Raw genomic sequence first — 25,978 nt, forward strand, 5'->3', positions numbered from 1 at the left:
CAGGCCAGCACAAAAAATTAAGGCGACATTGGTTCATGAATATAGCATACTTATTTGAGTCGCCAGTAAAGGGTTCGGGCGAGGCCAGTGGCACTGCACCTGGTAGAACCACTTGAACTGGTGTTGATGGCTGTGGCATGGAAGATTGGGCAAGTCCAGGTAGTGGGACCTGACCCACGTGGGCCTGAAGCATTTGTCTTGCCAAGTCGTCAGTTCGTTCTCGAGCTACAATAATATCCCTTCTTAAAGCATTGGTTTCCTGTCTGGAGGCATGGACTTCAGCCCATAATACCCCCAGTAATTGGGTCAACTGGTCTGTTTCCGAGGTTTCCATAATGCCCAGGCAGAGATTGGTAGAGGATTTGCATTTTGTTACGCTCACATGGTCTCTGCACGGACGTTGGGGCACGGTTGAAGCCCTCCCTGGACCTGGATCACCCTTGTTGGGCTTCTTCCCCTGCACGTATGCTGCTGGCTGCGACAGCTGATGACACTGCTCCTGCGTGGATATATGAGATCGTGAGAATGCTGCAATGTGACTGCAGTCTCTCTTGAACCCTTCTTCCCAAAGTATGGTATGCATGCGCCGGCCCATATAGTCTCACCCGTTGCTTAATAATGATGAGCTCTCTGTCCTGCTTCTCACTGCAGGGGCGCTCTTAATGGACCGAGTTCCTTCACTGGCCCATTGTACGTGGCTGTCCAGACCAGCTGTGGCTAACCTTTCTGATGGTAAGTGTCTTTTGGGTTTTTAGTATTGTGATGTTGATTCTTGATTATTGTCCGTATCTTTTAATAATGTCTATCCTCTGCTTTCTCCCAACAGATAAAATGCAGCCCTGCAGTAGTTGTGGTGCACGAAGAGAGGCCAAATTGGACCAGAATGGAGTCCACGATGCTCCGACAGAAGGTGAGTGTTGATTTAAGGTTGAGCGCGAAGATTTGTCAAACGCGCAACCTTAAACGTTATGTCTAAACAAACTCTAACCTTGTCTTTATCTTTTTCCCGTGCCTCGATGTCGGGTGGAAGCTGCTTTCCGGAGGTCTGGAGATAGATGAAGAATGCCAGAGACAACAAAGATGCGTGCTGAAGAATGCAGGTTCCAAGGTAAGTGCTGAGGCGGGTAGCTGGAAACAAAGGTAAGATGCTGAGGCTGGTAACGGGTGCTCAAGCTGGTAACTGGAAAAAAAGGTAAGATGCTGAAGCTGGTAGCTGGAAACAAGGTAAGATGCGCTCAGGCGGTGGTGAGCATTACGCTGCCATCAGTGCAGAATAACGGGAAGCGCTTGCATGAAGACTAGGCAGGCTTAAATAGTCTAGCTCTGGCCACGCCCATTAGCCTTGACTCACCGGCCCCACCCTGCCACTCCTAAGGGATGCTGCAAGTGTAATCCAGCTTTCCCTGTGGACACACTGAGATAAACGCACGTGGAGGTTCTTGCAGGCAAATAAAGTACTTTGCACAAAATAAAGTGTTCGTTTTGAATTTGTTCAGGAGCCTGGCGCCAAAGACGCCAGGACTGAGTCCAGCTGGGCTTCCTATGTTGTATTGTCCCAAAGGGACAATTAAAAGTTGTGTCACCCCTTGCCCTCATCCCTGATGGTACGGGGTCTTTGTTTCCGGGCCAGTGGCCATGACAGAGAGTTGCAATGACAATTGCAGGCATATTCCCAATTCGATACCAGACACTTGTGAAAGTCCAAAATGGTCCATGGGGGAATAGGAGGTGGAAAAGGTGGGCGTATTGACCAAATTATGATGAATATAATGGCCTGGGATTAGACATAATAGAAGACCCTAGGCACCCACATCAGTACAACAAATGGTATGCAGATATGAGCACAATGGCAAAGCAGGCTACCAATGAAAGCTGCTACGTGTGCTCCCTTATTCCCCATGCCTCTGGGACACCGAAAGCATTGTTACCACAAGAAGCACCTATTGCAGACACTCAGTGTCTAGTACATCTCGTACTGTGTAGAATAAAAAGCACCTACCAAGTACACACCGTTTCACTACAAATGCCGGAGAACGAGAAAACCTGTTATCTCAAGCCACAAGGAGTAGTTTGCCTCAAGGAACTGTTTTTTGTGATTGAAGGAACAATGTTTTCTGACAACAAGTGGCAGAATGAACAAGTGACATGCAAGGCAGAGGTTTTGCGAGGACTGTCAGAAGAAAAGCTCCAGTGGATCAAGAACACATGCGCTCCAATATGGTCCCAGCACGTCACCAAACTAATTTGGGTAGCAGCGCTTGAGAAACCGATCAAGCTGCAACGCGAAATATCTTACAAACTGTGCTTCAATGGCGAAGGGAAAGTGCCACTGGGAACAAACAAGAACTGTAGCAAAAACATCATTCCAGATATGAAAAAAGGAACTGCAGCATTAATGGACACTTACTGGGTATGCGGCAAACAGGCATATTTGTTCCTTCCATAGTCATGGAGAGGCACCTGCTCCCTGGCAACGCTGCACTCGGCCCTGATGTTGATACCCGAAAAAGTCATATCCAAGGGGAGAGGGTGCCAATGAAGAGGTCCCAGGCACCCCTGTCCATGACCGAAGAACCCCCTACCAATGATGTTTTATCTGAAAAAGAGCTGCAGAGCACAGTATCCCGGAAACGAAGATCGTCCAACTACATCTCCACACACTCCTCTGAACTTTTGGTGCAAATCCCGATAAAACAAACTATTGACGTCTGTAGAGACATTTTTCGCGTCCCTTGTCCCTTGTCCCGAGCAAATGCGAAGTGGCTCCAGATTATGCGCTGGGAACTCATCCAGCTAGCCAACGACATAGAAGAAGGATTCAATGTCATCAAGGTGGAACAAAGAGCCCTGCGGCTGATGACCATGCAGAACTGCTACGTCTTGGACCTACTAACTGCAATGGATGGCGGTGTTTGCCGAAAAATCAGGAGCGCATGTTGCACATTCGTACCCTCTGCCGATGCGGACAATGGAACATTATGCCATGTGATAGCGGCAGTGCATAACTTCAGAGAAAGAATGAAGAAAGAAGGAGGAGTGGAGCCCAGTACATGGTTTGATAACCTGTTCGAGTGGGTCCCGTCATGGCTTGGGTTGGCTATGAAGATGCTGGTACCGATAATCGTCTTTTTCTTACTATTTTTTTGTGTGTACCAATTAGGACTGAGGTGATGTGCAAATTCCATCCCTAACAGTGCGATGGTGATGGTGACAATGGGCGGTGCAGCAGGAGCGACCCAGGTGACACACAAAGTACAGGTGCAAACAGTGAAGATCCAGAGCCAAAGTATAGAATGACTGCTATATATAACACTGGGTACATTTTAGATCCACTATGGCACACCACAATCGAAGAACCACGGGAATTGGAATGGTATGATGAAGTATCGGTAGATTTACAGGGGGATATATTCATATGACATGTACCCCGGATTAATATCTTGGATGCCAAGAAAGGGAACACCGGCATGGGATGAAGCTGAAGCTGAAGAGGACTGAATGAAGGAGGTTGGGAGAACTGCAATATTCGTTACTTTAGTAATGGATGGGGGGAATGTAAGGGAGGAAGGGTCTCTTGAACCCCCCAGCCCCTTCATTCCGAATGATGCACATGCAGTACTTGTTCCATGGTTGACAATGCACCCCTGCCCAGGGTGCGGGGTATGCCATTGAATGACACATAGATGTGCAAGGCCCATCCTTTCCTAGGCCCCATGTAAATGCCAAAAGCAAGCTTGCGCCTCTCCCGCCAGTCACTGCACACAGCCAGCGCGCCAACCCCCCACCTCCTCCCCTCTGCCATCTCTGAAGCCATCCTGTTCTCATGGAAGCCTAGGCGCGAAAAGTATCATATCAGAGATTGTAACTCTCTTCTTCCTTTTTACATCACTGCCCTGTGTGTGACCGGGTCGGAGCCACGGCCTGGAAAAAACCATCCATCTCCACAAACCTGCCCTTGCACTAGCAGAACCCTTCTAAAGAAATATAGACCTCAAGCTCCTAACCTCACACCACTTTGATGTAACAGTTGCAAGCCCCTCACCAATGTGCCACCCTAGTTCACCCCATCTCACTAATCTCATGCAGCCATATATTCTTCTTGTACTAACAAAGAGTAAAACATCTGCGTTAGAACCAAAGAGCTATCCTGATTAATGTGTATTTGAAATACTGTGTTAGATAAGACACCTGGGCCAGTGTACCCTTACTCATGATGGTTCAGGTCAACTGTTCAGATGATATATATATATATATATATATATATATATATATATATATATGATGCATATTGAAATGTATGCATATTATTGAAATGTGTGTGTGGCCAAAAGGGCAAGTAGTTAGACAGAGAGAAATACAGCAATACGGACATCGTCTGACGCCGCACCCCTCCCAGATGAGCCCAGCTGACCCCCATGGTTCAAGAAGTTACAAACCCGGTGCTAACCAATCCTGGAGAGGCGACTCTACATAAAGTGTATCGTCCAGTTCACTTTGCCCATTGAGCACTACTTACTGTATCCCCTATAGCACACGTCATAGATGACGTATTTCTGTAATATAACATGTATTTTTCTGTTGTTTGGGCAGAGCGCTCTTGGAGTCGCAGAGTTCTCTGCATGCCCCATTTAACTTTATATAAAGTATTATCTTTTACCTCTCCCGCACTTGGTCCTGGTCTCATTCCCTACTGGGGTGTGTCCATTAGTGTCCCATATTTGATTATTTCATTGTAATTGTGGGGAATGCCAGCTTTCACTTCATAAGGGTCAATTTGCTATAAATGCTATATGATGTATAACGAAATAACATCATGAATTTAACATTGGCTATACATTTGAGTTTGCATTATCATGCTGTAGCATCAACCTTCGATATAAATGTAATAACAATTGTATATTTTGTATCAACAGATGCCATGAGGCACCCATACCTTTGATCATTCAGAGATTATTCTTTACCACTGGGTATTCATGTCAACCGTGGCATTATGTATTAATCAGAAGCAGCATCAGATTATGCTCTGATTGTGGTAATAGTTGCAAATGACTCTATGCTTCACATTTCAAATGCAGGCTATATTTGAACTACGCTGCGTGTTAACTCGATGCACGACCCAACTGGTTTTATACATAAAACCATTGTCCGCATAACGAATTTGAACTCTTACTCAAAGATCTCTAGTCACATGGTAGAATGCATTTTTCATGTATTATCAGACTTCTTGTGCAGGTGGTTGTGTATGACACCTTTGTAAAGCGCTTAACTAAGTCAACAAGTGCTGTAATGTGGGTCATTATCATCAGACTTAAAATGGAACCATTCTAGGGGCCGCTGCCAGAGGTTAAGAAAAGTAGCTGTTTAATAAATGCAGATTCAGATATAATTATATTCAAAACCAATGGCTGAGATTATGAAGTGATTTTTATAATCACAATATGAGAAACCAAACGTACATAAACTCTATCAAAACTTCTAAAATAACTGCTCAAGGGTGTGACAGCCTTTTCAGCCGGAAAGTTACACCCATGACCATGCTGTAACTCTATTTTGGTAAATACATCAGAACCCTCCATAATTCACATTTTTTCCCACCAAAAATGAACTACAGGTTGTACATTTTAACCATTTGATTTGTTCTATCTCATGGGTGCCAGTGCCAAAAACAGTGTTTCATAAAGGAAAAGGTCCCATAGCACCAGGCATTTGTTTTGCCTGCGGTCCTATAGGCAATGCTGAAAGAGTTCTATACTTTAACACTCTACATTTGTGTTAATTTCTACACAAGGCCATCTAAATGTCACTCCTGGATACTTTAGCGAAATACGCCTCAAAACATTTAAACAAGTTTTCTGTTGTATTAATAGTGAACAAGGCTCTACAGGGCTTTAGAATTTTTATAAGGACAAATACTTGAGCATTAACAAACCATGTACAGATATCTAAGTGTGTGCTTTTAGGGTGTGGTTACATCACAACAGGTGTCTAGCTTGCCGATCTTCTAAAAGCTGATGAAACAAACACTGCTATATTTATAGATCTATATTTGGCGTTTAAACGCTAGATAAACACTTACAATGAAATGTACATCATTCTTTACCTCACCTAGAAGCTGCGAATAAAAAACACGTTACACCTCTTCAAAACTGTATAAAACTCATGCAATGTATATCACACACAACATATCTTTAGAAGTTATAATAAATCATTCAAAATTTAGTGGACTATCCCATCACCCATGCAAAAAAACAATGGGTTGTCGTTTGTCAGCCATCCCATGACACCTGTTTTCTAAAAATAAAAGAACAACCCAGGCATTCCTTGTGCCCATTAATGATTCAAAAACAAAGAACAACTTTGATCGTTGGGGCCCCCTAGGCATTCCTCATGCCCATTGATGAATCAACAGTATGTTTCACATTCTGTAGTGCCAGCTGAGGCTGTCAAAACTCCATGATTGAATCCATGGAAGCACCGCCACCCCAAATGTATAACCCCTGGTGCCGACAAAGCAGCGAAATCCATCATGGTCTCTTGAACCTGCATCCATAATCCGAGACATTCCCAAGACAGCGATAACCAAAATCCATTGAGAAATCAAAAAAGCCAATCTCCATCGCTGAACTGCCCCATCCACTCACCTGTATTAAAGTGCACCAAAAGCCATTCTGAAACCTTGGCAGCACCCCATCACTCTTGGGGCTTGTTAGCATTTCAAATCCAAGGTGTGGTGGAGGCTGCATTCCCAAAATAACCTTTAATACATTTGAAAATCAGCTCTGCAGTGTAGGCATCCCAGATGGTGATTGAAAAAGGCTGCAATCCCAAAACATCCACTAAAGAATCAAAAATAAGAACAGCTCCTTAGCATTGGGGCCCCCATAAAACTTCATCGACCCTTGCAGGCCCCGAAAGCCATTTGGGCCTGTTGCCTAAAAAGTATCAAGCACCATAATTCCAGTAGCTAGCGGTTATCCGCTGACAAAATCCACATCCATAGGGTCTCCCCGCTGCAGCATCCAGTTGTAGGCAGATATTTCTATAAAAACCATAGAAAATATACAATCAATGCGTTATAACATTCAGCATGTTTCAATATTAATATTTACACCTATATCCACAATAAAATAATAACAAATTTCAACCACCAGTCTGATCTGTAACACATTGGCAGAACTGTCATTGTGTGATCTGTGACACATTGGCAAAACTGTCAATATTTTATAAAAGTTGAAAACATATTTTGAATTTGTGGCACACGTTTAAGAAAACACAATGCACATGAATCCCTAGAGCCCAAGGTCTAAATTGATATATTGTAATTATTACAAAACATATATGCAAAGGATCCAAATCCACTAAGGCCCCATTTATAAATTGCACTTTCCAACCAGGTCCAGAGCCCTCCTAAAAACGTGCATACAATATATTTTCTGCGCATCCTATATCCAAATACAGATCGCTCCATGAACACTAAATTTGCTATCAAATAAAACCCTGGTTGTAATATTATTAATTTCTGTTCACTATATAAAGGCCATGGCTATTAACTTTGTCAATGTCTTTATTCTTCTAAATTTAAAAAAACATTTTAATTTTTGGCACACAATTAAGAAAATACCCTGCACATATGTTAAATGTAGCACCTTGGTGCACAATTTGTTTCACTGTGTGTCACTTTGCGCGTGCTGAACAAAAAAGCAACGCTTTCCAACTATGCCCAGAGTCTTCAATACACCATATAACAATTCTCCTTCTGCACCCCTGTATTCAAAATAAGATTGCTCACACACAACAGACTATTCTCCGAAAACAATACATTATTCAAACACTACTTCAAAATACACTTGCTATAAAATAAAATAACGCCATGGGTCTAACATTCTCCATTCAATTCTGCTTCATTATGCCTATATAAAAGCCACAGCTATTACTTTTGTCAATATATCTTTTTTTCTAAAATGTGTTAATGCGTGGCCCAACCCTGAATGCATTTGTAACATTGTTTAAATCAACATTTTCGTTTGCCCTTGTGAAAGAAAAATGGGAATTATTTCCATGGCATGGGCTGTTTAACATTAACCCATGCATTGTCTGCCACTTAACAATGTCTAATGCAGCTTGTGTAGACATCTACTTCCATAGGACCAAACCAGCTGTGTGCACAGTTATAGTCAGGCCTCATCATTTTCAAAACAAGTTTAAATAATTTGCTAACCAGTGAAAATGTTGCCTAATAAAAAATAGCCACACATAAAGTCATCGTCAAAAGGCTGTGTTTATTTAAATTTGTCTGCATTTATTTGTTCACAGCATTTGTACAGCAGACATTTCTTGCACATCTTTTTTTCTTCGGCTGTATCACTTCCTGCTGTTAACACAGCAACCTTTCAGAGTTATACTGGTGTTTCCCATAACAAAGAGAAAAAAACTCAGCCGCAGTCATGGTGAAACCTCCATCAAAGAATGGAATTTATTTTCCAAGCTGGTGAGAGGGCTGGTGTTATTTTAGTATAAGCATTTGGAGTCTTTTTCGACACAGAAACTGCAGCCACAGAGAAATCCCCACAAAATACTAGCTTCTTTTTTTCCTAACTGATGAGAGGGCTGGTGTTAATACAGAGGCATTTTGAGCTCATTTCTACATGTGTATATTTCGGTTTGAGAGATGCAGGAATGTTTTTTTTTTTTTTTACTGAGGAGTACCTTTTGGCAGACCAACAAACTTTGAATAGAACCTCAACGGGAAGTGAACATGTGTCCTGTAATTTATTGGATCAAGTGTTGTTGGTTTTCGAGGCAATACGCTTTCTGCATGAAGATTTGAGAATGTATGAGCAGCATTAACAGGATGGCTGTTTGTTGACTTCACAGCTGTGTCAGGTTCGATGGAACTCTGACCTTTTCCTCAGTGTGTGTTAGTTGCAGTAAACTCTTTCTCTTCTCTTAAATACTTTCTAATTAAGGGACATACATTTCCAGCTATGTCTGCTCTTAATAACCTTTAGACACATATTAATTTAGGCGACTTTATTCACACTTTCTTTTTGTTCAATGTAAAGTCTACATTTTCACCACAACTTTTGGAAGTTGACTTTTTCACATGGCTTCCTTTTCTTCACGACATATTCACAGAGAACCAATAATGTTAGGTTTAAAACTGTCATTTTAAAACAATATAGCAATATTGTGCGCTGCCCTCTAACATGCCTTGGCTATTTACTGGTGTGCATTAAAACATCCAATACTGCATAAAGGTGTATACTGTGAGCATGCCCTATATAGCCAGACACATTCCAAAGACAGAATGAGAATATTTCACACCTAGTTTCATATAAATTATTTATACCAGCTTGCATTTTAAAACAGCTGTAGGTTTACAGCTTAGCACAGGTCTACATTTCATAATGACTAGATAACATTTTCTCCATGTTTGAAGCTTTCATATATAAAGATGCAACCTGTTACTCTGAACTTCCCCACATGTTTCAGGTATACCGCTTTGTTGCAAACTTTTGTTTTACATTGTGTCACTTTGTGCTTTTCAAACAGCCCCATACTTAAAAATACACAATGGCAGAATCTCGAACATACCCTTTTCGGTACCAAACATCTCTTTTAAAAAATATTATGCAGCATTCTAATAATTGTGCTTTGTTTAACAATCAACAATTCCAACTCTTGTATAAGAATAGCGGTTACACTGTTTGCCACTTTGTGTTGTGCTGTTTAACAATAAACTCAATTTCATCCCTTGCATGACCCTGCAGCTTGGTGGCCTCACAATCTATATTGTGTTCAAACGCCAGCCCAAAGACGGCCTAACTGTGTATCTATCCATAAAATGCAGTTTCAAATTTTAAACCCTCTAATTATAGAGGGTTTAATATTTAAGCGCTGCACTATTAAATAACTGAACTATAAACACTTGCAAACATTTTTACACCTTATCCTAGACAGCGTACAACGTCATAAACACGCATGTTAGCGACTTTCTTTAACATCTTTTCAGGATAAAAACATAATGCTCTTTACATTTAAAGGCCATCTAAATATTTCACACTTATGCTTGCAACTCTTCTAAGAATCCAAAGCGATATTTCTGGCTGGCTTCCAAAGTCTGCTTTTAAGGTCCTTCAATTGGCCCTACACCCTGCTTTGTCCTGGTGTCAGCAGCCTAAACCTTGACATATTCTGCACATAAAGTATGACCCAGCCCTCTGTAGTTCATTTGTCATGCTTATTCTGCAGAACATTTTTTTTAGATAGCACATTGACACTCTGAGATAACACAGCATGCACATGCATCACTGGCTCTGTTTTTGCAAGTCACAGTTTCAGCCTAAAGGTTAGATCAGACTGCTGGCTGACTGGTAACAGAACTGAATGTGTAGACAATTCACAGCTGAGCCAGACCACATGGGCCTGTGTCATCAGCTGTGAATGTGCTGCCTCTGTCAGCTGTGAGCATTATAGATAAGAGCCCCATCTCTGCTCTTGTGTGTGTGTGTGAAAGCCTGCCAGCAGCATGGACATGACTAGCCCACTTCTGCCTGCATAGGACTGTATTTTGCAGCCATGGGTCATTGCCCAACATTAGCTCTCCAATTTTTATTATTTAAAAAGACACTTTTGGTTGGCTAACATATGCAAAATGTTGTGACTCTGAAAAACTACATTTTACACTGCCAAAAGCAACAGCTTTCAATTTTTTTGACTGCCCTTTGTCTTTTCTCCCAACATCTATTTTCATTCTAACATCTCAGGCCTTTTCAACGTAGCTGCTGTTACACCCATAGCTCCACTTTATCAGCCTATATTTTCAATGATATCATGTCTGCCTATAGGCCTGCAGCTGTGTTTTTGTGAACACTGTTTGTTAAATGGCAAAAATCCAATACCACAGCATTCTGTCATTTTGTTTATGACTGCACAAGCCTGTGTTTTGCAGCCATGAAATTAGCTCTCCACTTTTATTTTGTTAAACTACGCTTTTGGCTAGCTAACATATGCAAAATGTGTCACTCTGTAAAACTACATTTTACACCGCCAAAAGCAATAGCTTTCACATTTTATGTCTCAGACCTGTAAAGTGCCTTTTTTTGCCAACATCTATTTTCTTTCTAACATATTTTGATGTTAATATATTATATATTATTTACTCTGTGCAACTCAGCCGTCTTTTTAAACCCTCTAGCTTTGTCAGCCTGTATTGGAAATTGTATTCACATTAAAATGCCAAAACCCTCCCAGACCTATTTATAGCTCAAGCCTCTCCTTTACATTTTAAAATGATGGTGGTGTGCCTTAGAAAACACAACCTCCTTTCCATATTAAATCTATTGAAAAACTAGAGGATGATTATGAGTTGAATAATTACCTTGACAGCACAGCACCCACAGGAAACTATTTACCGTACCAACATATGAAAGAGGTGGGTCAACAAACTTCCGAGGATGACTGCTATGTATGTGCACTTCTGCCTTATCGTATGGGAACGTCTAAGGTGTTCATAGCTATTGAAATAGATGTTCAAACAGCCCATTGGCTGTCTTACATAGCACTCTGTCGAGCAAGAGGTCAGTTTTTGGGTCGAACAGCCTCTTTAGTATGGGCAACAGAATGGACAGATCCTGGTGAAGACGATTAGGTACAAGACCTGAAGACAAGAGCCAGAGTACACTCCAAAAATCACATGACAAGATATGAACAGCCTGGAAAGAAAGGAGCTGGAATAAGATGGGAAGTAAACAGATGACTGGAGAGTCCAGGAAAAACTGCAGAGGTGATTCAAAGATGGAAGGAAAGAGTCCTGATTAAGATTTGGGGATCAGTACTCTCTTCGGATGGATGGGAAGAAGGCATAGTCATCTGCAGAGCATGGATGATAATTGGTCGATCTTAATCAACTGTTGGCGTTGCAGAGCATGGATGCAAACCATTATAGCCAAAGCTTGCAAAACTATTGACATGGTTGAAGATAAAGGGGGGTCTTTGCAGATAGTGCCTTTGGAGAGAGCAACGTTGTGTTTCAGAAATAATGGCACAAGGAAAATGGGAGAAAATCGGAATTGTGGTTGATTCTTTGACATACCAGGAATTAAAGTTGGAACAGCTGTCGTAATGGATCATTACTGGGACTGTGGATCCAGAGCTTATATGAGGCTACCCAAGGATTGGGGAGGACTATTTTCATTGGCGATTATTCATGTTCCAGCATTGGTGATTCTAAAAAGTGATCTGAACATTGGTGAATTCCCGAAGGCAGATGCACACTTAAGGAAAAAGAGATCTGCTGAACTTCTGAATCGAATGAAGAGAGAGAATTATTTCTCAGCTAAATCAATAGAAGCCTTTGAATCTATTCCATATGAGCACAGATTGTTTAGTGAGACTTTGGCACCTTGACAGAGGCGATATCGATGCTGACAGACCTACACACCCAGATGATTGATGAAGTTGAAGACATTAGTGATGACAGCTGGTTTGGAGCAGACTTCTCATGGGTTCCGCAGTGGATGGTGGATATGTTCGAGTTTCTTAGAGCCCTGTTGGTGATGATCATGCTTGGATTCTGTGTGATCAGAGTTATAAGTACTCAATGCAAGAAGACTGCAAAGAAAGCAGTGGCATTGAAGGTTATAATTGATGTTGAATCTGGAGGAAAACTCAAGGAACTGACAGATGAGATGATCAGAGACTCTGTAAAAGCCAGCATACATTCACCTGAAGGTACAAAGTTCTTGTAACCAAGACACTGGAAGAAGTATGTGGGAAGATTTATTTATTTATTTATTTATTTTTATTTTTTTATTTGTTACACGCCCAGACCCTCAGGTGTCACGGCGTGGTTAAAAGACAGCTTAGCAATTAGTAAAATTCAAACATTACATTCGTTCCATTACATGATATAAATTACAGAATATTCACAACATTATACAATAGCCTAAGTATTCACAGCAGTATAAGATGGACGGGGTCCTATCTTTGGGTGCTAATATTGGTTGAATAACCAGGTTTTTAACTGTTTCTTAAAGATTGTGAAGGAAGATGCTTTTTTGATGTGGATGGGTAGGGTGTTCCAGTGTTTAGGGGCTAAACTGGTGAAGCTGCTGCCCCCTGCTCTTGTGTTTTTGAATGGGGGGGTCCAGGAGGAGTTTGTCATTGGATCTAAGTAGCCTCATGTCGGATTTGGGATGCAGAGTGTTATTGAGGTAGATAGGTCCTTTTTTGGTAAGGCATTTGTGGGTGATGCATAATGTTTTGAAGATAATTCGGGCTTTGATGGGGAGCCAGTGGGCATTTTTCCTAATCTTGGATATGTGGTCTGATTTTTTTATGCCTAGAGCGGCCCTCAGGACTTTATTTTGAAAAAGTTGCATTTTGGCTAGGTTGGTGTTAGAGGTGCCCAGTAGTAATACATTACAATAATCCAATTTCGATAGGACCAGTGCTCTGGCTAGGGTGAGGCAATTTGCTGGGGTCAGAAATTGTCGGCTGAGCGCAATTAATTTAGAGGTGTAGGCCGTGGAGGAGGAAAGTACATTGATCTGTTTAGTCATGGTCAGGCTGGCATCGATGTACACGCCCAGTGTTTTTACTTGCTTTGACACTGGAATATTGGTACCGTCGATATTGATGATTGAATATTCTGGCTGAATGGTTGCTATTTTGGCTGGAGATCCTACGATGAGGACTTCTGTCTTCTCATCGTTAAGACATAGGCTGTTTAATGCCATCCAGTTTTGTATGATGACGTAGATTTTATTGATTGTTAGTGTGTCCTGGTCATAGTTGCCTGTCAGTGGTATAAGGATCTGGGTGTCATCCGCAAAATGTGTGTATATGACACCCATTTCGTCAAGTGCTGAGAACAGGAGCTTGGTATATGCATTGTACAGCGATGGATCTACTGCAGCCCCAGTGGACACTGCACACATATGACCTGGAGTGTTGATGAACATGTGAAGTCAGCAGGATGCCTGAAAGGAGTTGTGAAGCTTTGGGTCCCAAAGAAACAGTTTTACAGATGAGGATGTCTTGATGTAAAGGTTGATGATGAAGTGGACGATGAATCGCCCAGTGTGGGGAGTGTAGAGGTGCAATCGGACATCCTCACTCAAATCTCCGCCCTTATTCTGCCTATATGCTGGGAACCAGAGATGACGACATGTGCAATCCCAGTAAGAGTGCCAATATCACAGAAAACATTTGAAGCAAGATACCCATTGAGGAAACCATACCTAAATACACACAGACATAGTATTCTTTTGGATGAAGTGACAGAAGAAATGTGTATCTGAACAGAAAAAGGAGCCTGATGACCTCATAGGAAATGAGAAGCTGACGTATCCAAAGGATGAATGGAGAATAGTAAAGTAAATATTCTCTAAGAACGGGAGAATAGACGGTAAAGATGAGCAACATTTCGAGCCCGAAATGTGCTCATGCTAAAGAAGCACTGAAGAATATATGTCAGTTTACCTGTTTACAGATGCTGAAATGCAAGTAGGGAAAAGTATTCATAAAGGCTTGCTATGTAGTAAATTAGATTGCGGCAATGTGCCAATGTATATACATAGGAATGTATGAAACTGGATGATTGTACAATGCACTTTAGCAGGCTCATGAACTTTATGAAATGGGAATAGGCTTTCAAAACGTGTGGCGGAGTTGGAAATTACTGAGAGAAAGGCAAGTTTCAGACAAGGTTGGCTTGGCCTAGGTCCAAGCCAATAAGGCCGTGAAGGAATGGAAGCCTGTCAAAAAGGCTACAACTAATGTGAGAAGGGAACACGCTTCTGTTTGAAACAGTATGAAAAAACACTGAAGGTTTCTTAAGTTCATCATCTAATAAGATTAAATGCTGCAAAAGGCTCGAAAAGAGTGGACTCCTAGTCACATGGGTGAGATCGAAATAGCTTGCGTCAAGCTGTACCGAAACTAGGAGGTACAAAGAAGCAGTACTCCCTCCATTTCCCAGACGAAGCCAACAGCTCCAAAGCCAAGTTCAAAAGCTTAATTGTCTGACACATCACAGAAATGATGATAGATGATGGGTTAATTGGAGGGGAGACATGATCATGCCGAGCTTTTGTGCACCTGGGATGGTAGCCTGCATGCTGCTAACGTGGTGAACATTCTAGAAGGGTACAAGGGTGCCAAACCAATCATAAAGGGTTGTGTAATGAAGAGCCCTATAGTTTGAAGAACCAATTAATCGTTGTGTATTTAGTGACGATGGCGATGACTAGTTATTGGGGATGGGCTTAGATGCTCGCCTGACTTAGATACCCAATCAAAAGCCTCTGGCTACATGGAACGTATACTTAGATTTTCAATGAGAGCCAACCACGGGTACTCATACATTTTTGTAATTTGCCACGGAACATGGCGTCAGAAATTATGAGTTTTTGTTATAAAAGAACTGTTTTTTCTAAAATACATGGAGATCGAGCTGTGTGGCGTCGGGTGATGCCTGTTGTACTCCCTGTTTTAGACAATTGACACTAAAACAGAATGTATTTTGCCAAACTCAATGAGTCGTTTTGATTATTGATGTTTGAGTATTTTCTGCATCCCCATCCACCTCTGAGTATTGCTACCTCGTCTTAATGGACTCTTATGAGTAACACAAAAATATACTCCGAACAAAACCCAGGCAATGTTTAAATATTTAGCTTTTTGAGAAAATGTAAATAGTTACAAAAATAAACCATGCTCGTTCTTTGAATTAAAATTAGCTTTCATTGGAAAACACTGACAACTTTTCCTCTTACTGACTGGAAAAGTGCAGATGAAATGACTGCCAGGAGACTATGAAAAAAACGATAAGAATGTAAATGGGCTACCTTTGGGCTAGTTTCCAACTTCAATTGGGCTATAAATGTGTTTCCTTTTCTGCCGGGCCTTCCCGCGCGATTTCATTTTTTTTTTCAGAAGGTCGCGGAGGATTCGGTATCCGGGCGTGCTGCGGTGCTCCATCCATCATACAAGGTGAGACACATCCCTGAGGAGGGCATAGGGAATGCAACCGTATTTTAATCAAAATGCTTTGCCAGACGTCTGTTGTAGCAGACTGCCGTCAGCGTGGGAGCTCCTTGTCCCAAGAAGCACCCCCTGTAATTCTCTATCGCCTCCCCGCCCCCACACTCGCACATGCAAGTAATGGTATACCTGCGTTCGCATATCTTTTATTGTGTTTTGAGCCTGCAATTGCCTTTGGCACACGCTGCACTGCTTGTCCATTAAAGCAGGTTGACACCCATGCCCTTTGCGGGTCTTCCCACTGACTGGGCCGTATCCCCTTCCCACAGCAGGCCGTAATCTTCTAGCACGAATTTTCAGTGCCGATTTAACATTGGCGTGTGTGTAGGCAAGAGAGAACATCTGCCTTTTCCCACCAGGATGCTGTATAGAGATATAGACGGGTTTTAGGGTTAAGAAGAATTTCGAGGATGTAATGTAGGCCTTTTTAAAAAAAATTGTTATCCTTGTTGCATGAGAACCATACGAGTGACACAAGGTCGGTAATGGTTGTAAAGTGCCATTCAGCTAAATACTGTAACCGGGTTTTGATGGCCCACTAGATCAGTAAAGTCTCTTTACAAAGGTTGGACATTGGGTTTGTCTGGCATGAATTATTGGAGGCAAGGATCCCAGGTCCTTCCTCGTCATCGCGAACATGGAACAGGACAGTCACCAAACCTACGCAGGTGCATCGGTTAGCAGGCGAATGGCTGGTTAAACTAGAGGTCACAGAGACGATGAATCGCATATCACCCTCTGTTTGATCTTGAGAAGCATATTTAGCACCATCACTCCATCTTAATGCGATTTGTTATTTTTGGTCCGTATGTCTGTTAGAGGACAGGTTGGAGTGGAAAGGCCGTCTTCACAAAATGCATATCTGAATTTGACATTGTTGTGTGTTTGCCATCTGTACCCAAAAGTCGGGACTACAAACAATCGAGAGTACACTTCGGAGGAAATAGGGGCGGGGCTAAGGGGGCTATAGCCCCTGATCTTTTGGTTGTAGCCCCTGATAGAATCTCAGGAGCTACAGCCAAAAGACTAGCTAGCCCCCAGTCCCAACAGTTCCAACATCAGCTTAGCCCCAGGGCCTTTCCAGTCCTAGCAACTCCCCTGGGAGGAACCTTTCAGCCCACTTTTTTCCACAGGGCAGATGCCACCACCTTGGATTATATTGCGGTTGGCATTTAAAAAAATAAATAAATATATATTTCTTTGCTCGTGTGTTCGGCTACCAGTTTTTGGTCCCTATGTCCTCACCTTTTATGGGCAAACGCCCACAAGACCACATGAAAGTGTTTTATTTTGGGGATTTTTGTTTACAGGGAATATTTCAATGTGGATTGTTTAAAAGGTGCGCACATTTTATACTTTGCTGACATCGTTATAGGAATCTTTTCTCAGGTTATTTTTCTGGTGGTGATGTTTTGAAAGGCCAATGCTCAATTGTCCTTTGCCCTTTCCTTTATTAAAAAAAGGACCAACTGAATTAAATGTGCATTTTTGACTTTAAGTGGTTTTCTCTTCCTGTATGTTGTAGCGGATTATCACAAGGCACATTCCAGCCAGAGACTTCTTCCACTGACACTGAAGGTGGCGCACAATAAAACACACCCTTTTATTTTTATTTGAACCTTAGATTCTTTTTGAGAAGGCACCCAACCTGTCTCACACCCACCTTGACAAACATTTGTGTCGCAATGGACCATGAACCAGGCTGGTGTGTAATGAAATATTCATTTATTTTCAGAATTCAAATTAAAAGTTTTAGCAAAACAAAATTTAAGGCAGAAAATACAAATGCAAAATCTGATAATACAGTTAATTCACTTCTAACACAATGTACATACACCTTTAAGAGAAATGGAAACAAAATCACTTTTCTTTATAATCAGATGGCTGATAGGTTATGCACTCCCCCCTGCAACACTTTTCCCAAACACTTGCTGACTAAATTCTGTATGGATGGAAAGCAGTGCGAAGGAGACTGAAAGCGGGGAAAATCGTTTTTTAAATTCAACCCACCACCCTAGAATGGGAGGCAAAATGGCATACTCGGATTTACAGGTAACAACATACAAGGTAACAGAGCGGGATATGAAGTTTTGGGGTACTGGAGGATGTGATCCTTACAAAGTACGCTTGAGTAGGATAATTGGGACAACCAGCAAGGTCTCTGAACAGCGGGGTCAAGAGATCTGGTTACTGGGTCAGCTAGGCCTTCCGGGATGGGTCAACTGGCCAAAAAAGGTCTGGTCACTGTGGACAGTGGAATGGGTCAGCTGGGCAAAAGGTCTGGTCCAGGATTCTTCTAAAGGGGATCAGTGGCCTCTCCTCTTTTCTCCCTGGATTGAGTATGCCTAGGTCTGGATAGGTGGTTCTGCCTCCATCTAGATGGGTGGTTCTGCCTGGTCCTGGATCAGTGGTTTGTCTCTGGATCTGGTTTGGGTGGGTCTGAGTCAGCAGTTCAGGCAGTCAGTCAGACAGGAAGTAAGTCAGGAAGTTCAGTCAGTGCAGTCCCCTGTGTCTCTCTGCCTCCTTCTTATAGAGCCAGTGACATCAGATACTTTTACAATATGGGCGAAAGTTCTCGGGACTCACCCGTCAAAGGGGATAGGCCAGGCTATTTGTATCACCTCCTCCTTCCGGGCTGATTGGTTTGGGGGAAGTGACCTCAGTTGAAGTGTCTGCGTTTTATGACTTGCTTTGTCTCACGAGTTACTTTTGACCAGAAATAGGTTATGGAACCAAAACCTCATATTTACAATAGTCACCATCATGAAAATCAGATAGGCAGATCCCATATTTCACAAGGAATATTCCGGTTTGAACACCAATCCTGTGCTTTGTTGCCTCGTCCTTGGGCACAATTTTGCAGTTTTCAGGAGAAACATACTATCTAAAATTCTGCAAATGGCTACACAGATGCATACTAGTATTTGGCGTAGTTTCCCCCAAGTTAAATATCTGTGCCATTTATGCTTCCCCCAGAAATGCATTTTTCCTGCCACTTCAGTTTAGCACATGCCAGAGAGATGCACATAGTCTTGTTGTGCTTGTCCAAAAATCACATGAAAACTGACAAAATATCACATTACTGCTCATTCAGGTTGCGGGGAAACATGTCTTAATATGAAAAGGTCTTTAAATCAAATGGGCTGGATTTGTCCCAAATGTGGGCGGTCTTTCCAACCCCCATCCAGAACTGTCTTCCTCCTAGGTCAGCTTGGACAAGGGTTTCCATGGATCACCTTTGAAGTCCTCCAGTGGGTGCTGGGGTGAATGAATAGGAAATCACACCTCTGGGCCAAAAACGCAGGGCTTCACCCTTCCTTTGTCCTTGAGCGCAGTTCTGCCCGGCAGTCTAGGAGAACCTGTAATTATCACACTGTTTGGTCCATGGAACAGAGCACATGCCCTTGCATTCTCTGTTAACGGGTAGATTGGAAATTAGCCTTTCAGCCAAACTGGTTTAACAGGAAATGCCTGGGCGCCAGCTAGTCTGTTGAAGTCCTTTTTAGTGGGGGGGAGGGAACAGAGCACAATATACATATCTTTGCAACCCCTCTCCCTACATGTACAATTGTTTCTGTGCGAGCTGCAGTGTTATCACATTTAATTTTCCCAATGTCATTTTCTGCTTTGCAAAAGCAGATTTACCCATGTTCTATTTCTCTCCTGTTCATTTCACAAAATGCGATCCCCCCACCCCCGCACACAGCTTCCTTGGCATTTACTTTCTGAAGAGCTTTTTATAGATCTGGTCAGTTTCTGGACACAGAGATATGCTTGAAATGGTTTCTTGGTAATTGACACAAGGCAAGATAAAGAGCATCATTCCTTTGAAGTACTTTGCGTGTGTTGATTTATTTCAAAAAGTAAATCCAAGCCTATGCAGACTTAAGCAGAATACTTTTGCTTTTCATGGACTTTACTGATGAAGCAATGCCATCTGGGAGGGTGGCCTTATTTGATGTTGTTCACAATAAAATAGATGGACAGGGCTGTGTTTTACTAGAACAAAACTGTCATGTTTGAAATGAAAGTAGCACCAATGCGATGTGTTAAAGATAGGTCATTTTCCTGTGCAACATTGAATGTTTAAATGACAAAACAGCAGTGCAGAGCCATTCTGGCTAAGAGTTGTTTTCTCTGGATTCACGTGAATGACAACAAAATGCAGCTATTCTTGGGATGGCTGTGTTCAACTCTCACCCCATATTTGCTCAGCAGACGAAAGCACAGCCATTTTTCGGTGACTGCTGAAATGCAGTTTTTGTTGTAGGGAATTTCTGTTGCGGCTGGGGAATGTACCTCTCAAGGTGTATCCAGCCCTATTGATTTTACGACCCCATTGTAACGCTCACCTGTCAATCTGCGGGAACGCCAGAAGAACTCCCTGGAACTTCAGTAAATCACAATCCCTGTAGAAAGGATGACAAGATAACAACCCTCCTTAATAATGTTCCTACCCTATTCTGAGAAAACTCTCCAGTACTGAAAATAGAATAACCAACATCAGGAAAACTCACCTAAGGTTCTTTTTTAGTGAGCCCTCCATCCTGCATTCATACAGGGGCGCATGTCCTGAAGAAACGGTGTAGTCTAGATGCCAATAGTATACTTATATAATGGAATAAGGCGACTAGTGACAAGGAGAAGATAATGCCTATTTTGTCATATGAGTGTAGCTGTGAAAGGCCTTAGTACAATCAAAACTGGAGGGCAAAAGTGGAATTTTAGATGACACTCTGTTCAGTATAAGAGGTGTAGCGCTTTTCCCTAGGGAACTGACTAAACAACTACCAGCAGAGTGTGATGCGGAATGAGATGGAATCCTTTTTTTGCAAAATGAACGTTGAGCTAGCTACACAGCTTGGCAAAATTTTCGGGCAGTGTGACAACAACCTGGCACAGCAAATGAATTACAAACATTGGCACACGGAACAACTGCGTATCGCATTAACAAAAAATGCGACAATGCACAGTAACTAATCCGATGCTAAAACACTCGCAATAAGAAACAACTAAATACTGGTAACCCACGGGAAACCTTGAAACTGGTACTTGCGTGTGTGTAAGGTGTACTCCTCACGAAACTCTGACAGGAAAACTTCGGACTGGAACTGAGGACACGGTAACTAGGGGACAACAAATAATAAAGAAAACTACTGACTGTGAGCAGGGAAGGAGACTATGGGACAGGACGAAAGAATTCTGACTGAAATTTTGAAGGGCAGGGAAACTCTGACTGGAATTCTACGGAGACCGCAGTGAGCGTCCATACTGCAAGGCAGTCAGCAACGTGAAGCGCGAGTCTCCTCAGAAATTGAGTACTTGTAACAGAGGTCGCAAAAGACTAGACCTACAGATTAGTTCCTGGTTGACACCACTAGGCGGCCATTTTGGAATCCCAATTTTCCATGACTTACTATATGGATCTGAATGGGAACAATACCTTCTCTCAAATGACAGAGCAATAATAACCTACGGAAACATGGGTTTAATCAGGGAACACGTTGGGAAATCATGACACCCATGAAGACATGTGAAACTGCTTACTCAAACTGTCTCATAGCTGTTCTGGTAAATGGGGTCTGCCTCGATCACACTATACTTTGCCCTGTCCACTCCAGGCCCAATCCGTGCCCTGACATCATTGAAACCTGATGTCACAGCAGTAGACCTTCTGTAGGTAAATACCTTAAAATAATAAAAACACTGTTTGCAGACTCCTCCTTTCTGTGCATTGTTTATTGGGTGTCTCTTGTAGAGTATCCTTTCCTGTCTAGATGAAATTCCCTGAACATGTTTCTGTATTTGGGCCTGGGCATGCTCGCACTGAGACCCAGCACCTCCTTGTCTAAAATTCTCTAGAAGCAAAAGAGCCTGTGTACTGCATTTCAGTGGCTGATGTTGCAGCCATTTTACACTCTCATCCAAAAACTTTGTTGTCCGAATTAGTATGTATGGTTCATGGTTATTAATATTTCAATGTTAGGGCGAGTGTTGTGGACAGTGATGTGAGCATGAAGCCATGTGTCATGTATTTAGAGTCTCACATACAGCCCTTTTTTATCACAGACTTTTGAAATCAAATTGGAGATCTCTGATTGCTGTTATATTACTGAAATGCTATGCAATTTAATACAAAGCAAACAATGAACACTCATTAGTGCTATTTCACCCCTTTCCAACTCTCATGGGTGTTAGGGAGAATTCTCTGTAAAGGCTAATTTCCCAAACCTAGTGAGTCCCCCAGAGGCTTTGCTGGATTTTTGGGGTTTATTTTTTTTCTCCTGCTAAGAGTGAGACTCTTTTACTCCCACTCTTAGACATGATTTGAGGTGTTCCTTTGTCTTTCCATGTGTTTTATGGGCTATGGGGTCTTTTACTCCATAGGGTCTCATGTGTTTTTGATGTGGGTTACACAGCACCCTCCGTACCGTAACCCAGGGGTGTTGTAGCGACCCCCCAACATAGACTCCATACCCTGGGACTGAATACTGTCTCCCAGGGCATGTAAAGTCACCATTGGCTTTACTAGTCCCAAATTATGAACAGAAACCAGTACAAACCATCATATTGTGGACGTACTGGTCGGGGCAATTCGATTGCCCCGGGGTTGTTTTTTGAGGGGGCACGTCTCCGTCCCCCCTGATCGAGTTTTGGCTGGTGGCAGTGGATAATACTTTTTATATTCGACCGCGAATATATCTCTATGGGATTTTCCCATTGTTCGAGGCTACCAACTTTAATTATTTAATTCTTATAGCCTCGAACATACCGCCGGTTTATTTATTTAATATTAATTCACCGGTTGTTATTTTTTGCCAGAACTCGATCCTAAAATGTTTGTTGTTTTCTCTTCTGTGACTCCAACCCAAGTCGAACCCTTTGTTCCACTTTTTGGCGGGCTTCTCCACAGAAGCCTCCAAAAGTGGTGCCACTCTGTCTGGGTACCACAGGGGATGTGGGAGGGGGTTTAGGCACCCTGGACTGAATTACCTTGGTAACTCAAGTCGCACTCTTGTGTGATTGGCCCAAGTGGTGAGCCGGCCGGCTCACCACTTAGCATGTTTGATTGACAGCTAGGCTGAGTGAATGGGGGTGTGCTGCATAAAAGCAGGGCTTTGGGGACTGGAACTTCAGAAGTCGCCACAGGACCTAAGAATCCGAGGAGGAAGAAGCTTAGCCGACCTGCAACTACGACACCACCGGTGGAGCCCTGCTGAACCGTCTCGCCACTTTTCCCGACGACAGAGGAGATCTCCAGTCCGGAGAGTCTTCTTCCTTTGACTGGTGGGGATAACCAGTTTTGCCTTCTTTTCACCTTCCTGGAGCATCTCTTGGCCGCCTTGCCCGTGCCAAGCACCCCCGCAACCGGAATACCATGGTTTACCACTACCGCGAAGAGAAGGGTAGTACCTTTTAACCGGAGAACTCTGCGGCTGCTTTCTTCCCTGGCAGTGCAACGACCTTCATCTTTCCTCCACGGCGAGACCTCTTCTTCCTCTGGACGAAACACCGACTTGCACCTGCTGCCAGGAACAACTGCCCCCGCTGGAGCTTCCTTCACACTTAAGGTACTGTATTCGGCCTGGCTTCCCTTGCGACAGATCGTTCGGGGTGACAGTAAAGCCTCGACTTTCTAACCTGGGCTAGCCTGGGACAACCTAGCTAACTTTTCCTGACTTTAATTTCATCCTTTTTGTGCGAACTATCTACAACACTCTTTGGGCATAACCCCACTGTGTGAACCTGGACCCCTTCTGCTTGCTCTCTCCAAGAGTGGGCCTTGCAATTGACTTCCTTGCTCTCCACTCTGTCTATCCTGCCTTACTGTCGTTCTTTGTAAAAGTATTGAAACTTGTGTGCTTCCTTAACTCTGCCTTTTTCCCTCCCTTTCTTTACAACTTATTAGAGTGTCATCTTATGTTAAGCGCTCACCTCTGTCTAAAAATAAGTGGTGTTTCTCACTAAGACTTGTCTAATGAGTGAATAGGGTTGTATATATATGATAATGACTGTGTGCTGAATTTACTTACCTTGTTTTTGCTAGTGTAAATCACAAGTGTGTTTTTAAATACATAATTATATACTTTTACACCAAAGCTCTGGTCAGTGTTTGTTTGTGCTAATGTGTCTCTGTACCTATTGTGTATACTCTGCATACTGCCTAACTCTTCTTGAGGGAAGTCTGACTGCTCAGCCACAGCTACCAAGTGAATCTGTGTGGTACAGACCGCTACCAAGTGGGTTTACTGCCAAACACCTGTAGTCTTAAATCTTTTGCAGTGGTCCCTAAGGGATAAGGGAACTGCACAGGCTTCTGCCTAACACATGGGTATTTTGAAAGAGTACAATAGGAGTGTACCAGACTGTCCATCTTGGAATGATAACCTTCTATCAGGAAATCATTTGTATGGTTAGTCTAGTATTGCTCCTTTTTGAAATGCAAGTGAGGTGGTACGAACAGAACGCTACAGCACAAGGCCAGTGGGCCCTCAGACTCCAGTGGTCTGGTCACACCGCAGTGTGCCAGTATTGACAGTTTGAAACTCCATTCTGGCAAGGCCGTCCCTAAGACCAGGTGATGTAACTATTTTACTTTAGCAGTGCCAAGGTTGCTTGTTTCACATTAGAGTACTTCTGTAAAGTACTTCATTTACTATGGAGGGGGGTTTTGTCCCGTGGCAGAGGAAGTTTGGGAGTGATGTGTGCAAGCTGGGGAGAGGGGGGGAGGGGGAGTGCACGTTGCCCCCACGTCGGCTAAAAACTTCCCCATCACACTCCCCTGTAGATTCTAGCCAATTCAATACAAAATACCTAACGCTTTGGTGTTAATAGGAATTGTAACAACCATACTAATCATTCTCAAACTGTGGGAATACACACTCGACCCATTTTAGCATCAATCTGTTACTCATTATTTACAAAGTCGAAATTTTGGCTCCTCCACTGGTGCCTCCCTGTACTTTCTTCCTGCGTACCCCTTCCTAAATAAGACTCCTGGAGACACCACTGTTGTCTGTCTATTGGAATGCAGACCAACCCTTTTCGGGGGTCATAAATAGTAGGTTGCCAGATAAAAGGCGACTGGACTAATGTGCTGCATTGATGTTTATGACCAGTCTGTTGTGGGATGGGTAACGCCACATCGGCAAGTATATTGCATATGGACTTGCAGCACATTCTAGCCTTTGGCAGACTTAAGGCAAAAGGCCAAATGACAGTGGGTCCTAGGTGGCTGGGTCATGGAGGCAGAGCTTAGAGTGGGCACAGTTGCACAATGATTAACTTTAGGGACAAATGCTTAATTTTTTAAAGTTGTGTTTTTTACAGTTTCCTGTGTTGGGGTTCAGACTGTAGCTAGAGACAGCTGGGTCTCCTTGCCAGTTTTTTCTGTCAATGGTGATGGTATTGAATGATCAAGTCTCAAGCTAATGTTGGAAATTATAGGGTTCAAGACAATTGGAAGAGACATTACAGGAGGTGATATCATGGGGTCATCCATACAGCATGCAAAACGTTTGTGAATATCCCCGGTGTTCTTGCCCCCACACACTTGAAATGTCATTGAACATCACAGACTTAAAGGAGTTAACCTTATAATCTCTAAACATACTGGGATGACCTTTTTTTGTGGGTGCTGCTTGTGCTGGCTGCTTGAAAGCCCCCCCCGCCCCCCTTAACACCAACCCACCACCTTCATTTTTCCTTCAGATCTAGAGTGCCCTGCTGTAATGGAGAGGTAATAAGGGCAGGATATTAAGGGAGAAAAGTAGAGAAGGGGTAGGTAACATGAACGCTGAGGTGACAGGAGAGTAGAGAAGGAAGAAGGGCAGAAGCGCGAGGGAGAGATTGTGAGGAACACAGGCGATAAGGTGATTGAAGGGAGCCAGGTGAGGGTAAAAGGGTGAAAGGTTACAGAGAATGAACGAGG

General features: G+C 42.8%; 1 long non-coding RNA gene across 1 annotated transcript in view; it reads right to left on the bottom strand.

Annotated features, from left to right (window-relative positions):
- Positions 1 to 5,481: 5,481 nt before the first annotated feature.
- Positions 5,482 to 25,978, bottom strand: part of LOC138521452 (uncharacterized) — a 318,058-nt gene continuing 297,561 nt past the window's right edge. Inside the window, exon 3 of the long non-coding RNA XR_011283051.1 lies at positions 5,482 to 7,039. This is a non-coding gene — a long non-coding RNA (uncharacterized lncRNA). The remainder of the gene's footprint in view (positions 7,040 to 25,978) is intronic.

Source organism: Ambystoma mexicanum, chromosome 1q (assembly GCF_040938575.1).
Source record: "Ambystoma mexicanum isolate Mex_15411 chromosome 1q, UKY_AmexF1_1, whole genome shotgun sequence".
Taxonomy (NCBI): domain Eukaryota; kingdom Metazoa; phylum Chordata; class Amphibia; order Caudata; family Ambystomatidae; genus Ambystoma; species Ambystoma mexicanum.